We start from the raw sequence: 13494 nt of genomic DNA, 5'->3' as shown, positions 1-13494 counted from the left end.
CCCATGCTGCGGCAGCTGCTGATCCCCACATTTCCCTGGGAACGAATCCAGGACATATGTTACATACAACTTCACATGCATGTTCATATGTCCTGGCCAGCTCTCCCCTGCACACCTTAGACTGCGCTGCAGCCCAGGGGCAGCAGTCGCCACTGTTTTGTACATAAAGAAATTAAACTGTCAAGGAAAGTACTGTAAGTAACTCCAAAGGGGACAACTGATCCAGAAAGCAGCATATAAAGATACCTCATTCCACTTTAATTATGAAACTCGGGTATAAAACTGGACCACATATTGGCCCACAGTGCAAGAGCACTGGGAAAATTTTGATTTATTTTTCAACATAGTCCCCTTTTAGCTCGATACACTTGGCCCAACGATATTCCAACTTTTTCAAGCCCCAAAAAATAGGATTTTAATTACCTACTGGTAAATCCTTTTCTCGTAGTCCTTAGAGGATACTGGGGTCCATTTAGTACCATGGGGTATAGACAGGTCCACTAGGAGCTATGGGCACTTTAAGAATTTGATAGTGTGGGCTGGCTCCTCCCTCTATGCCTCTCCTACCAGACTCAGTCTAGGAAACTGTGCCTGAGGAGATGGACATACTTTGAGAGAAGGATAGATAAGGATAGTGGTGAGATTCCGAACCAGCATACACAGCAAGAGGAAAGCCAAGCTAACCAAACTTGAAACAGGAATAGCAACGGCTTAATCACCATTACTTAACCAAATAACAGTGCAGGAAGAACGAAGCACTGGGCGGGCGCCCAGTATCCTCTACGGACTACGAGAAAAGGATTTACCTGTAGGTAATTAAAATCCTATTTTCTCTTACGTCCTAGAGGATACTGGGGTGCACTTAGTACCATGGGGATGTACCAAAGCTCCCAAACCGGGTGGGAGAGTGCTGAGGTTCCTGCAGAACTGATTGACCAAACTGAAGGTCCTCAGAGGCCAAAGTATCGAACTTGTAGAACTTAGCAAACGTGTTCGAACCTGACCAAGTAGCTGCTCGGCAGAGCTATAAAGCCGAAACAACCTGGGCAGCCACCCAGGAAGAATCCACCGACCTAGTACAGTGTTCCTGTACAGATTTTGGACATGGCAAACTTGCCGTGGAATAAGCATGCTGGATTGTAAGTCTGATCCAGCGTACAATTGTCTGCTTTGAAGCAGGACACCCAATCTTATTGGGATCATAAAGAACAAACAGCGAGTCCGTCTTTCTTTTATTTTAGTAAACTTTTTTTATTGAGACATCACGGATATCACATTACATAATAAAATGTACAGAAACTGTAAAATACAGTAATGCAAAGAGATTGTATCTAGGGGATGTATAGCAAATTCACGTACGTCAAACAACAAAGACTATTGCATTATTAGTGAGTAATCTTTTAGTACATTGACAGTGTCATACATCGTATACTTAACCGTAAGGGGAGCCGCCATAACCGTCCACTCTTAAACCAAAGATATAGGTTGGTCTTGTGCAGCCAATCTAGTTAAGTACCACGTAGTGTTCTTGAGGCTGTTATGAATATGTAACCGCGTAGTGAGGGGCAAAGTGGAGATATAAGATTCCCAGAGATTGAAAAACCTATCTACTTGTTTACCTCTATCAACAAAAGCCTCCACCCAGTCCATCCTGAATATATGGTGTAGTTTACTCAAAAATAATGGTATCTGTGGTGGCGTACTATCTATCCACCCCTGTAGAATCATTTTTTTCACAGCCGCACTAAGGGCTATCAGTAGTTTTTTACATTCCGATGGCATGCGGAGAGTGGGATCAATGATACCCAAAACTGCCCATTCGGGGGTAAAGGGCACGCGAGTCCGTCTTTCTGTGACAAGCTGTTCTTTTCACATACACCTTCAAAGCCCTCGCAACATCCAAAGACTTTGAAGTAGCAGAGGTGTCGGTGACAACCAGAACCACAATAGGTTGGTTGATGTGAAATGCGGACACCACTTTAGGAAGAAATTGCTGATGAGTTCTGAGATCAGCTCAGTCTTCATGGAAAATTAAATAGGTACTTTTGGGAGACAAAGCCCTCAGCGCTGACACACGTCTTGCTGAAGCCAAGGCCAACAGTGTGACGATCTTCCACGTAAGATATTTTACGTCCACCTCCTGTAAGGGTTCAAACCAGTCCGATTGGAGGAACTGCAGCACCACATTGAGATCCCAAGGTCCTGTGGGAGGCACAATGGGAGGTTGGATGTGCAGAACACCTTTCAAGAATGTCTGGACCTCAGGGAGAAAGCCAATTGTTTCTGAAAGAAAATGGACAAGGCCGAAATCTGGACTTTTATGGTGCCCAGACACAGGCCCACATCCACGCCTGCCTGCAGAAAAAGCAGGAAACGTCCCAGATGAAATTCCACCACAGAATAATTTCTGCTCTCACACCAAGAGACGTATTTCTTCCAAATACGATGGTAATGCTTAGACGTTACCCCCTTCCTGGCTTGGATCATAGGCGGGATAACCTTGTTAGGGATCCCTCTCCTGGCTAGAATCAGCCGTTCAACTTCCATGCCATAAAACGTAGCTGCAGTAAGTCCTGATCGAGGAACAGGCCCTGTTGCAGAAGATCCTCGCAAAGAGGTAGAGACCATGGATCTTCGAGGAGCAGCTCCAGCAGGTCCGCATACCAGGCCCTTCTTGGCCAGTCCAGAGCAATGAGTATTGCTTGAACCTTTTCCCTTTTTATTCATTTTAGAATTCTTGGGATCAGAGGTAGTGGAGGAAACACGTACACCATCTGATAGACCCATGGAGTTGTCAGGGCATCTATCGCAACCGCCTGTGGGTCTCTCAACCTGGAACAATACCGCTTGAGCTTCTTGTTGAGATGAGAGGCCATCATGTAGACCTGTGGATATCCCCATTGACTTGTCAAGCATCTGAACACTTTCGGCCCCACTCCCCCGGGTGCAGGTCGTGTCTGCTGAGGATGTCTGCTTCCCAGTTGTCTACTCCCGGAATGAAGACCGCTGACAACTCCACAGTGTTTCTTTCTGCCCAGAGGAGAATTCTTGACACCTCTGACATCATTGCTCTGCTTTTCATTCCACCCTGTCAGTTTATGTACGTTACTGCCGTCACATTGTCCGATTGGACCTGAATTGTCGGATCTTGAAGAAGATGTGAGGCCTACAGAAGGGCGTTGTATATGGCCCAGAGTTCTAGAATGTTGATCGGAAGGATGACTTCCTGACTTAACCATCTTCCCTGAAACTGCACCCCCTGAGTGACTGCTCCCCAACTTCTGAGGCTTGGGTCTGTGGTTAACAGAATCCAGTTCTGAATTCCGAACCTCCGTTCTGCAACGAGGTGAGAAGACTGTAGCCACCACAGAAGGGAGATCCAGGCCTTTGGCAACAGACGGATCCTCTGGTGCATGTGAAGATGCGAACCGGACCATTTGTCCAACAGATCGAGCTGGAAGGGTCTTACGTGAAACCTTCCGTATTGAAGTGCCTCGTAAGAGGCCACCATTTTCCCCAGAAGGCGAATGCACCGACACCCGGGTTGACTTCAGGACATCCCGAACCATCAACTGGATCACCAATGCCTTTTCCAATGGAAGAAACACCTTTTGTGACTCCGTATCCAGTATCATTCCCAGGAATGGTAGCCTCTGTGTTGGCTCTAGGTGAGATTTCAGAAGGTTCAGAATCCACCCATGATCCTGGAGTAGTTTGGTTGAGAGAGCAATGCTGTCCAGTAACCTCTCCCTGGACGGCGTTTTTATCAGTAGCTCGTCCAGGTGCGGAATTATGTTCAGTCCCTGTTTGCGGAGTAGAAACATCATCTCTGCCATCACCTTGGTGAACACCCTTGGTGCCGTGGAGAGACCAAATGGCAGGGCCTGGAAATGGTAGTGACAGTCCTGCAGTGCAAACCGTAGATAAGCCTGATGAGGCAGCCAGATCGGAATATGAAGGTACGCATCCTTGATATCCAGAAACACTAGGAATTCCCCCTCCTCCAGACCTGAGATCACCGCTCTCAGAGACTCCATCTTGAATTTGAACACTCGTAAGTACGAGTTCAAAGACTTGAGGTTCAGAATCGTCTTACCGAGCCATCCGGCTTCAGTACTACGAACAAGCTGGAATAGTATCCCTTGTTTAGTAGATGAGGTGGAACTGGAACAATGACCTGAGTCTATAGCCGTTTTTGGATGGCAAGCTGTAAAGTCATACTTGCCTCTTTTGAAACTGGCAAGCCTGATTTGAAGAATCTGTGAAGTGGGAGCTCTTGGAACTCCAGTCTGTAGCTCTGGGAAATAAGATCTATGACCCAGGGATCCTGGCACGAATTTGACCAGATCTGACTGAAGAATTGTAGTCGGGCTCCCACCTGACAGCCTTCCATGCATTGCGGTCCACCGTAATGCTGAAGTCTTTGAGGAAGCAGTGCCTGAGCTCTGTTCCTGAGCAACTGCAGTTGCTGGTTTGCGTGGTTTACCTCTTGCGCCACTGGAGGACGTAGAAGCACCTCCGGCTTTGCCCTTGAACTTGGCCGTCTGAAAGAACTGCAACTTAGAATAAGTCTTCTTAGTTGGGGGGCTACGGAAGGAAGAAACGTAGAGTTATCTGCAGTAGCTGTAAAGATCCATTTGTCTAGTTCATCTCCAAACAAGGCTTCTCCTGTGAATAGTAGGCCTTCCACGCCTTTCCTGGAGTCCGCGTCAGCAGTCCACTGGCGTAGCCACAAGCCCCTGCGTGCCGACACTGCCATAGTGGTGGTACGTGTGTTAAGCATGCCTATTTCCTTAATGGCTTCCACCATAAAGTTTGCAGAGTCCTGTATATGCTGCAGGAGTAAGACAACATCCCCCTAGATAAGAAATCTAACCCCTCAATTAGGTTACCTGACCATTTCGCAATGGATTTAGTGATCTACACACATGCAGTAGTGGGTCTTTGGGCCACCCCAGCAGCTGTGTACAATGATTTGAGTGTAGTCTCAATGTTACGATCAGCCGTGTCTTTTAAGGAGCTGCACTGGGAACAGGCAATACAATTTTACGTGACAGCAGATTCGTCCACTATCGATGGATTTTCCCATTATTTCCTATCCTCCAGAGGAAAAGATGAGAGCAACGTTTTAGGGATCTGAAACTTCTTATCAGGATTAACCCATGGTTCTTCAAACAGGGTATTCAATTCCTTTGACACAGGAAAAGTAACTGAGGACTTCCTCTTTACATTAAAATAAGATTCCTCATTCTCCCCTGACACCTTATCAGGAATATGCAGAACATCTCTGATAGCCTCTATAAGACCCTCTATTCCCTGTGACAGAGCCACCCCCCCCCCCCCTCCAAGTCTACCTCACCCTCCTCCAAGTCTGACCCATCAGAGTCAGATTGCAGGATATGGGCCAGAGATCACTTTTGCAGACAAATGGGAGGGGACTGAGACGCTTTTTTGGGGACTGAGTCTCTGTTCATAAAGTCATCCACAGTCTGTTTTAAGTATTGCGTCTCTCATTGTAGGATAGCTTTGTAGAAAAAGTGGAAATCATTCCTTTGAGAGAATTAACCCACTCCGGGTCAGCCCCGCTAGCTTGTGAACTCTGAGTACCCAGTAGTGAGCCCCTGGTGAAGAGGAACACTCCGCTGTACAAGAAACACACTCTTTGCCTGACATAATGCAAATGTGACAGCACATAAACACAGGAAAATGTTAAGCACAATTAACCCACAAAGAGCCCTTCAGGGAGACACAGAGTTGTTTGGAGCCAGCCCCCACAGACTAAGTACCCTGATAGGGGACTTAGTACACTAATAGTCGCTCACCCCCTGCTATGACCCCCTGGTACCGCTGAGGGAATCTGGAGTCACACCGGAGGAGCTGCACGTCCCTGTCCTGTCTGTGTCTGTGTCCACTGCAGAGGAAAAATGGCGCTGGTAAGCTGCTGGATCCTCTCATAGTGAAGCTTCGCCCCTTCAATGGCACGCAGTCTTCCCGCTTTTTTTATACTGGCTGAGGAATCTGGTGCTTAAAATAGAAAGAAACCGTTTTAAGGTTGCGTTGCCATTCTGGGTACTGTGGGCCTAATTCTGAGTTGATCGCAGCAGCAAATTTGTTAGCAGTTGGGCAAAACCATGTGCACTGCAGGGGGGACAGATATAACATGTGCTGAGAGAATTAAATTTGGGTGGGGTGTATTCAAACTGAAATCTAAATTGCAGTGTAAAAATAAAGCAGCCAGTATTTACCCCGCACAGAAACAAAATAACCTACCCAAATCTAACTCTCTCTGCAAATGTTATATCTGCCCCCCCTGCAGTGCACATGGTTTGGCCCATTTGCTAACAAACTTGCTGCTGCGATCAACTCAGAATTACCCCCTGTGTACAGTGTACTGAGACGCAGTTGTGTACTGTCTGGAGACGCATTCTGCCCCATTTAGAAGCCATGCGTCTCCATACCCTCATGCCGCCATAATGGCCGGCGCCCCGGTAACCGGGATGACGGCTCAGTACTCACCACTCTTCATTCTTCTCGCTCTGTTAGGGGTGGCGGCATGCTGCGGGAATGTACGCTCGCCGTGGTGTCAGCAGGGAACGGGACCATTAACCCTTCAAGAGGTTGGGCCGTTCTCCCCCCAAGTCCCATGAAGCAGGCAGGCTGGTGCCAACCAGCCCTGCCTGAAAATAAAGATAGAAAATAAATGCAGAAAACTCTTCAGGAGCTTTCTTAAATGTGACTGGCTCCTCTGAGCACATTTTCTAAACTGAGTCTGGTAGGAGTGGCATAGAGGGAGGAGCCAGCCCACACTATCAAATTCTTAAAGTGCCCATGGCTTCTAGTGGACCCGTCTATACCCCCATGGTACTAAATGGACCCCAGTATCCACTATGACATAAGAGAAAATAGGATTTATCGAACTCTGCAGAATAGGCTTCAGTTTCAGAGATGATCTCCTCGTTCAATGCGAATCTCTTTCCGCCGAGCCATTTTTTCATGTTTGGAAACAGGAAGAAGTCGCAGGGGGCCAAATCTGGAGAATACACTGGATGCGGCAGCAATTCGTAGCCCAATTCCACCAATTTTGCTGTGGCGATGTAGGGCGAGTGTGCCAGCGCATTGTCATGATGGAACAGCATTTTTTTTCATCGCCAAGTGGGGCTGTTTTCTCTTCCATGCGTCGTCGAATCTGCCCAATAATTGAGTATAATACTGCCCTGTGATCTTCTTCCCTTTTCCAAATAGTCGATGAAGATTATGCCTTTCGAATCCCAGAAAACGGTGGCCAAGACCTTTCCGACCGTTGGAACTGTCTTTGCCTTCTTTGGAGCATGTTCGCCGGGTAAAGTCCACTGTATTGACTGTTCCTTAATTTCTGGTGTGTAGTGATGGATCCTTGTTTTATCAACAGTCAAGAAATGGTGCAGAAACTCCTTCGGATTGTGCTTAAACAGGTCCAAACACTGCTTCGAAGTGGTCATTCGATTCCACTTGTTGTCCACAGTGAGCTTTGTCATACCCAAGTGTTCATGTAGGATATTCTGCACATGTTGAAATTAGATGCTTATGATCTCAACAATCTCTCTGATCTTCACTCGCCGGTCTGCCAATACAATGTAATGGATTTTGTTGATCATTTCATCCGTAGTCACCTCAATTGGGCGACCTGGACGCTCTTCATCGAGGACGGATGTACGACCATGCTTGAATTCATTGAACCAATATCTGATGGTTGTCATCGAAGGTGAAAGGTCTCCATAAATGTCTTCTCATTCTATGCAATAGATAGCACCTTTCCTTGTGTACACATGCCTATTTCCCTATAGATTGTAAGCTTGCGAGCAGGGCCTTCCTACCTCTATGACTGTTTGTTATCACCCAGTTTGTTATTGTTATTTCAAATTGTAAAGCGCAACGGAATTTGCTGCGCTATATAAGAAACTGTTAATAAATAAATAAATAAATGGCTTCCAACTTTTTTTTTATTTCCTCACATGTCTTCCCATCCAAAAACAAGAATCTAATCACCGATTGGTACTGCACTTTCTCCATAGTTAGATAAAACTCAAACTTGGTCACTTCCAACAACTACCAAAACAAAAGCACATGAATTTATCTGAAATTCTGACACTCGTTGTTTGACAGATGACACTAAACGTTGATATACAGGTTTGACGTCAGTGGCGCCATCTGTCTTCAAACACGGGTAGGTACATATATATATATATATATATATATACACTGCTCAAAAAACTAAAGGGAACACTAAAATAACACATACTAGATCTGAATGAATGAAATATTCTTATTAAATGCTTTGTTCTTTACATAGTTGAATGTGCTGGCAACAAAATCACACAAAAATTATCAATGGAAATCAAATTTATTAACCCATAGAGGTCTGGATTTGGAGTCACCCTCAAAATTAAAGTGGAAAAACACACTACAGGCTGATCCAACTTTGATGTAATGTCCTTAAAACAAGTCAAAATGAGGCTCAGTAGTGTGTGTGGCCGCCACGTGCCTGTATGACCTCCCTACAACACCTGGGCATGCTCCTGATGAGGTGGCGGATGGTCTCCTGAGGGATCTCCTCACAGACCTGGACTAAAGCATCCGCCAACTCCTAGACAGTCTGTGGTGCAACGTGGCATTGGTGGATGGAGCGAGACATGATGTCCCAGATGTGCTCAATTGGATTCAGGTCTGGGGAATGGGCAGGCCAGTCCATAGCATCAATGCCTTTGTCTTGCAGGGACTGCTGACACATTCCAGCCACATGAGGTCTAGCATTGTCTTGCATTAGGAGGAACCCAGGGCCAACTGCACCAGCATATGGTCTCAAAAGGGGTCTGAGGATCTCATCTCGGTACCTAATGGCAGTCAGGCTACCTCTGGCGAGCACATGGAGGGCTGTGCGGCCCCCCAAAGAAATGCCACCCCACACCATTACTGACCCACTGCCAAACCGGTCATGCTGGAGGATGTTGCAGGCAGCAGAACGTTCTCCTTGGCGTCTCCAGACTCTGTCACATCTGTCACATGTGCTCAGTGAGAAACTGCTTTCATCTGTGAAGAGCACAGGGTGCCAGTGGCTAATTTGCCAATCTTGGTGTTCTCTGGCAAATGCCAAACGTCCTGCACGGGGTTGGGCTGTAAGCACAACCCCCACCTGTGGGCGTCGGGCCCTTATACCACCCTCATGGAGTCTGTTTCTGATCGTTTGAGTAGACACATGCACATTTGTGGCTTGCTGGAGGTCATTTTGCAGGGCTCTGGCAGTGCTTCTCCTGTTCCTCCTTGCACAAAGGCGGAGGTAGCGGTCCTGATGCTGGGTTGTTGCCCTCCTACAGCCTCCTCCACGTCTCCTGATGTACTGGCCTGTCTCCTGGTAGCGCCTCCATGCTCTGGACACTACGCTGACAGACACAGCAAACCTTCTTGCCACAGCTCGCATTGATGTGCCATCCTGGATGAGCTGCACTACCTGAGCCACTTGTGTGGGTTGTAGGGAGGTCATACAGGGACGTGGAGGCCACACACACTACTGAGCCTCATTTTGACTTGCTTTAAGGACATTACATCAAAGTTGGATCAGCCTGTAGTGTGTTTTTCCACTTTAATTTTGAGGGTGACTCCAAATCCAGACCTCCATGGGTTAATAAATTTGATTTCCATTGATAATTTTTGTGTGATTTGGTTATCAGCACATTCAACTATGTAAAGAACAAAGTATTTAATAAGAATATTTCATTCATTCAGATCTAGGATGTGTTATTTTAGTGTTCCCTTTATTTTTTTGAGCAGTGTATATATATATATATATATATATATATATATATATATATATATATATAAGTACCCGTGTTTGAAGACAGATGGCGCCACTGACGTCAAACCTGTATATCAACGTTTAGTGTCATCTGTCAAACAACGAGTGTATACACACATATATAAGTTTCAAAAAAGGAATGGCACTCTGAGACAAGCAAAAATGCAAATAGCTGGAACTTTGTGATTATACAGTATGATTTTCTTTTTATGAAACATATGCTGTGTGTATATTACTGGTGGTCTGAAGGATGTCTGGAGTATTCTCTCTCTCCCCTCTTCCATCTCTTTCCTCTCTCCCATTTCTCTCACCTCTCTCTCCTTTCTTACCCTCCCTCTGTCTCTCCCCCTCTCATCCCTGTGGGGGGTACTACTGTGCAGCGTAATGAGAATAAGCTTGCACCACTGTGTGGCGTAGTTTGAATTATATTTATTTATTGTTATTTTTTATGTATTTATTTTTGTGGGGGTGGGGGTGCTAAATTACTGCCTTGCCTCGGGTGCCAGAAATCCTAGTGCCTGGTGACACGCTAAAAAAATTCTCCCTAGAGGAAAAGACAAATGGAATAGGCAATAGGAAACTGTGCTAATACAGTAGTATTGGGTTTTATATGGCTAACTAACCAAACAAGACACAAAGATAGCAAATATATACAATTTTAATAGATTATAAAAAAAATATATAAACACATCAAATTGTAATCAATATATTGGTATATATACTTTAGTTGTGCATAACTGTCTAAATTCAAAAATTAAAATAATAACTGTAACAGTTTTTGAGGATGAAAAAAGACAATTTGTCCATCGAGTTCAACCTATTTGTGGACTCCTACGCTGTATTATTTTTAGGACTAAAGTTATTTGTTGTGAATGTCGGCCATTGTGTTTAATCCTCTTTTGTTAACTATAGTGCGTGATCTACCCACCATAACCCTGTTTATTCTTATCCATTAGGAATTTATCTAGCCCATTACTACTCTCTCAGGCCGGGAATTCCAATCACGTATTTAGTGTTCACTCTAGAATCCGGGCCGGGCAGGTCGCCGGTTCCAGAGGGGCACTAGCGTGCGGCTTCGCCGCGCGCATGCCGAAAAGGGGGGGTGGACATACAAAATAGGGGGTGGGGTCATCACGGGTATTAAAAGGGGGCGTGGGCGGCCAGCGGTGTCACTGTTGGGGGCGTGCCCAGCACCTATGGAGGTGCTGGGCTTCCCCCAAGCGCTCTCTCAGCGTGAATGGATTACATGCTGTGAGGGCAGGAAGCAGGCGGCAGTTTTAGCAGGGCGCCGCAGAAAGGGCAGGGCGGGTTTTGCCCTTAAAAAAATCGGGCAGGGCGCGGCGCCCTGCTAAGACTGCCTAGCGTGAACACTACGTATTGTCCTTACTGTGAAGAAACTTTTTCGCCTCTGTGTGCGAAATCTCCTCTTCTCTAACCTAAGCGTGTGTCCATGTGTCCTCTGTGTTGATCTAATCAAAAACAGATCCTCTGCAAGCTCTGTATATTGTCCCCTTATATATTTGTAAATATTAATCATATCCCCTCTTAATCTCTTTTCCAAAGTAAACATGCCTAGCCTAGCAAGCTTTTCCTCGTATTCCAGCCTATCCATCCCCTTAACCAATTTGGTCGCTCGCTTCTGAACCTTTCCTAGCTCCAGGGTATCATTTTTATAGTATGGTGCCCAAAATTGTGCACAGTATTCAAGATGTGGCCTCATGAGGGATTTATATAGGGATTTATATAATGGGAGTATAATAGGCCCTACACACTGGCCGATTTGTTTGAAAGATATGAACGATCTCGTTCATAAATGAACGAGAACTCGTTCATATCTTTCAGTGTGGAGGCTCCAGCGATGAACGATGCGCGGCCCCGCGCTCGTTCATCGCTGGTCCCCCGTCGGCTGTGCATGCAGGCCAATATGGACGATCTCGTCCATATTTGCCTGCACTTCAATGGAGCCGCGTGACGGGGGGAGTGAAGAATCTTCACTCCCCCCGTCACTGCCCCCCCGCCGCCGGGTCGCTCGTCGGTCGTATCCGCCGTCGGGCAGCTCGGCGGCAGATCGGCCAGTGTGTAGGGCCCTTAACACTCTCATCCCTTGCATCAATTCCTCTCTTTATGCATGCTAATACCTTATTTGGCTTTTTTGCTGCAATCTTACTTTGGGCTGCTAAGTTTGTTATCTATGTGAACTCCTAAGTCCTTTTCCAATACAAAATCCCCTAATTTTACCCCATTAAGTGTGTAGGTGGTATTTTTATCCTTGCTACCAAAGTGCATTACCTTACACTTGTCTGTGTTAAACCTCATTCTCCATTTTGCTGCCCATGCTTTCAGTTTAACTAAATTGTTCTGAAGAGACTCAGCATTCCCCACCGAATTTATAACCTTACACAATGGGGGTCATTCCGAGTTGTTCGCTCTGTAATTTTTTTCGCATCGCAGCGATTTTCCGCTTATTGCGCATGCGCAATGTTCGCGCTGCGACTGCGCCAAGTAAATTATGCAGTTAGGAATTTTACTCACGGCATTACAAGGTTTTTTCTTCGTTCTGGTGATCGTAATGTGATTGACAGGAAGTGGGTGTTTCTGGGCGGAAACTGGCCGTTTTATGGGAGTGTGTGAAAAAACGCTCCGTTTCTGGGAAAAACGCGGGAGTGGCTGGAGAAACGGAGGATTGTCTGGGCGAACACTGGGTTTGTTTGTTACGTCAAACCAGGAACGACAAGCACTGAACTGATCGCACTGGAAGAGTAAGTCCCGAGCTACTCAGAAACTGCAAAGAAATTTCTATTCGCAATTTTGAGAACCTTTTGTTCGCAATTTTGATAAGCTAAGATTCACTCCCAGTAGGCGGCGGCTTAGCGTGTGCAATGCTGCTAAAAGCAGCTTGCGAGCGAACAACTCGGAATGAGGGCCAATGTGGTATAATCTACAAAAATTTATAACATGCTCTCTAGACCTACTGCTTGATCATTTATGAAAATGTTGAACAATAGTGGTCCAAGTATAGACCCTTGAGGTACACCACTAAGTACTTCAGTCCAATTTCCAAAATGTCCAAAAGTTCCATTTACCACAACTTGCTGCTCCCTTTTATCTAACTAATTTCTAACCCAAGTGCATATTGTGCTACCTAGCCCCAGTTCTTGTAACTTATAGATAAGTCTTATGTGCGGTACGGTGTTGAAAACTTTTGTAAAGTCTAAAAAGATTACATCTACCTTCTTACCCTGACCTAGGTTCGAGCTTACTGTTTCATAAAAGCCTAGTAAGTTTATTTGACATGACCTATCCTTCAGAAATCAATGTTGGTTTCTATTAATAACCTTATTGGCTTCAAGGAACTTCAGTATACTATCCCTTAAAATATCTTCCAGTACTTTCCCCACTATAGATTTAAGACTAACTGGTCTATAGTTACCTGGTTCAGATTTACTTCCCTTCTTGAATAACGGCACTACTTCTGCCATACGCCAATCTTTGGAAACCATGCCTGATGTACTGTAAGTCAATGGAAAGCAAATATAGGGGTCTTGCTAATTCGGAGTGTAGCTCCATGAGAACCCTTGGGTGAATTCCGTCGGGACCAGGTGATTTGTTAATCTCAATTTTTTTTAATCGGTCACTGACTACTTCCTCACTTAAATAAGCACTTA

The sequence above is a fragment of the Pseudophryne corroboree genome, chromosome 2, assembly GCF_028390025.1.
Source record: "Pseudophryne corroboree isolate aPseCor3 chromosome 2, aPseCor3.hap2, whole genome shotgun sequence".
Classification (NCBI taxonomy): Eukaryota; Metazoa; Chordata; class Amphibia; order Anura; family Myobatrachidae; genus Pseudophryne; species Pseudophryne corroboree.
The sequence above is the reverse complement of the archived record's forward strand: the minus strand, read 5'-3'. Positions refer to the sequence as shown.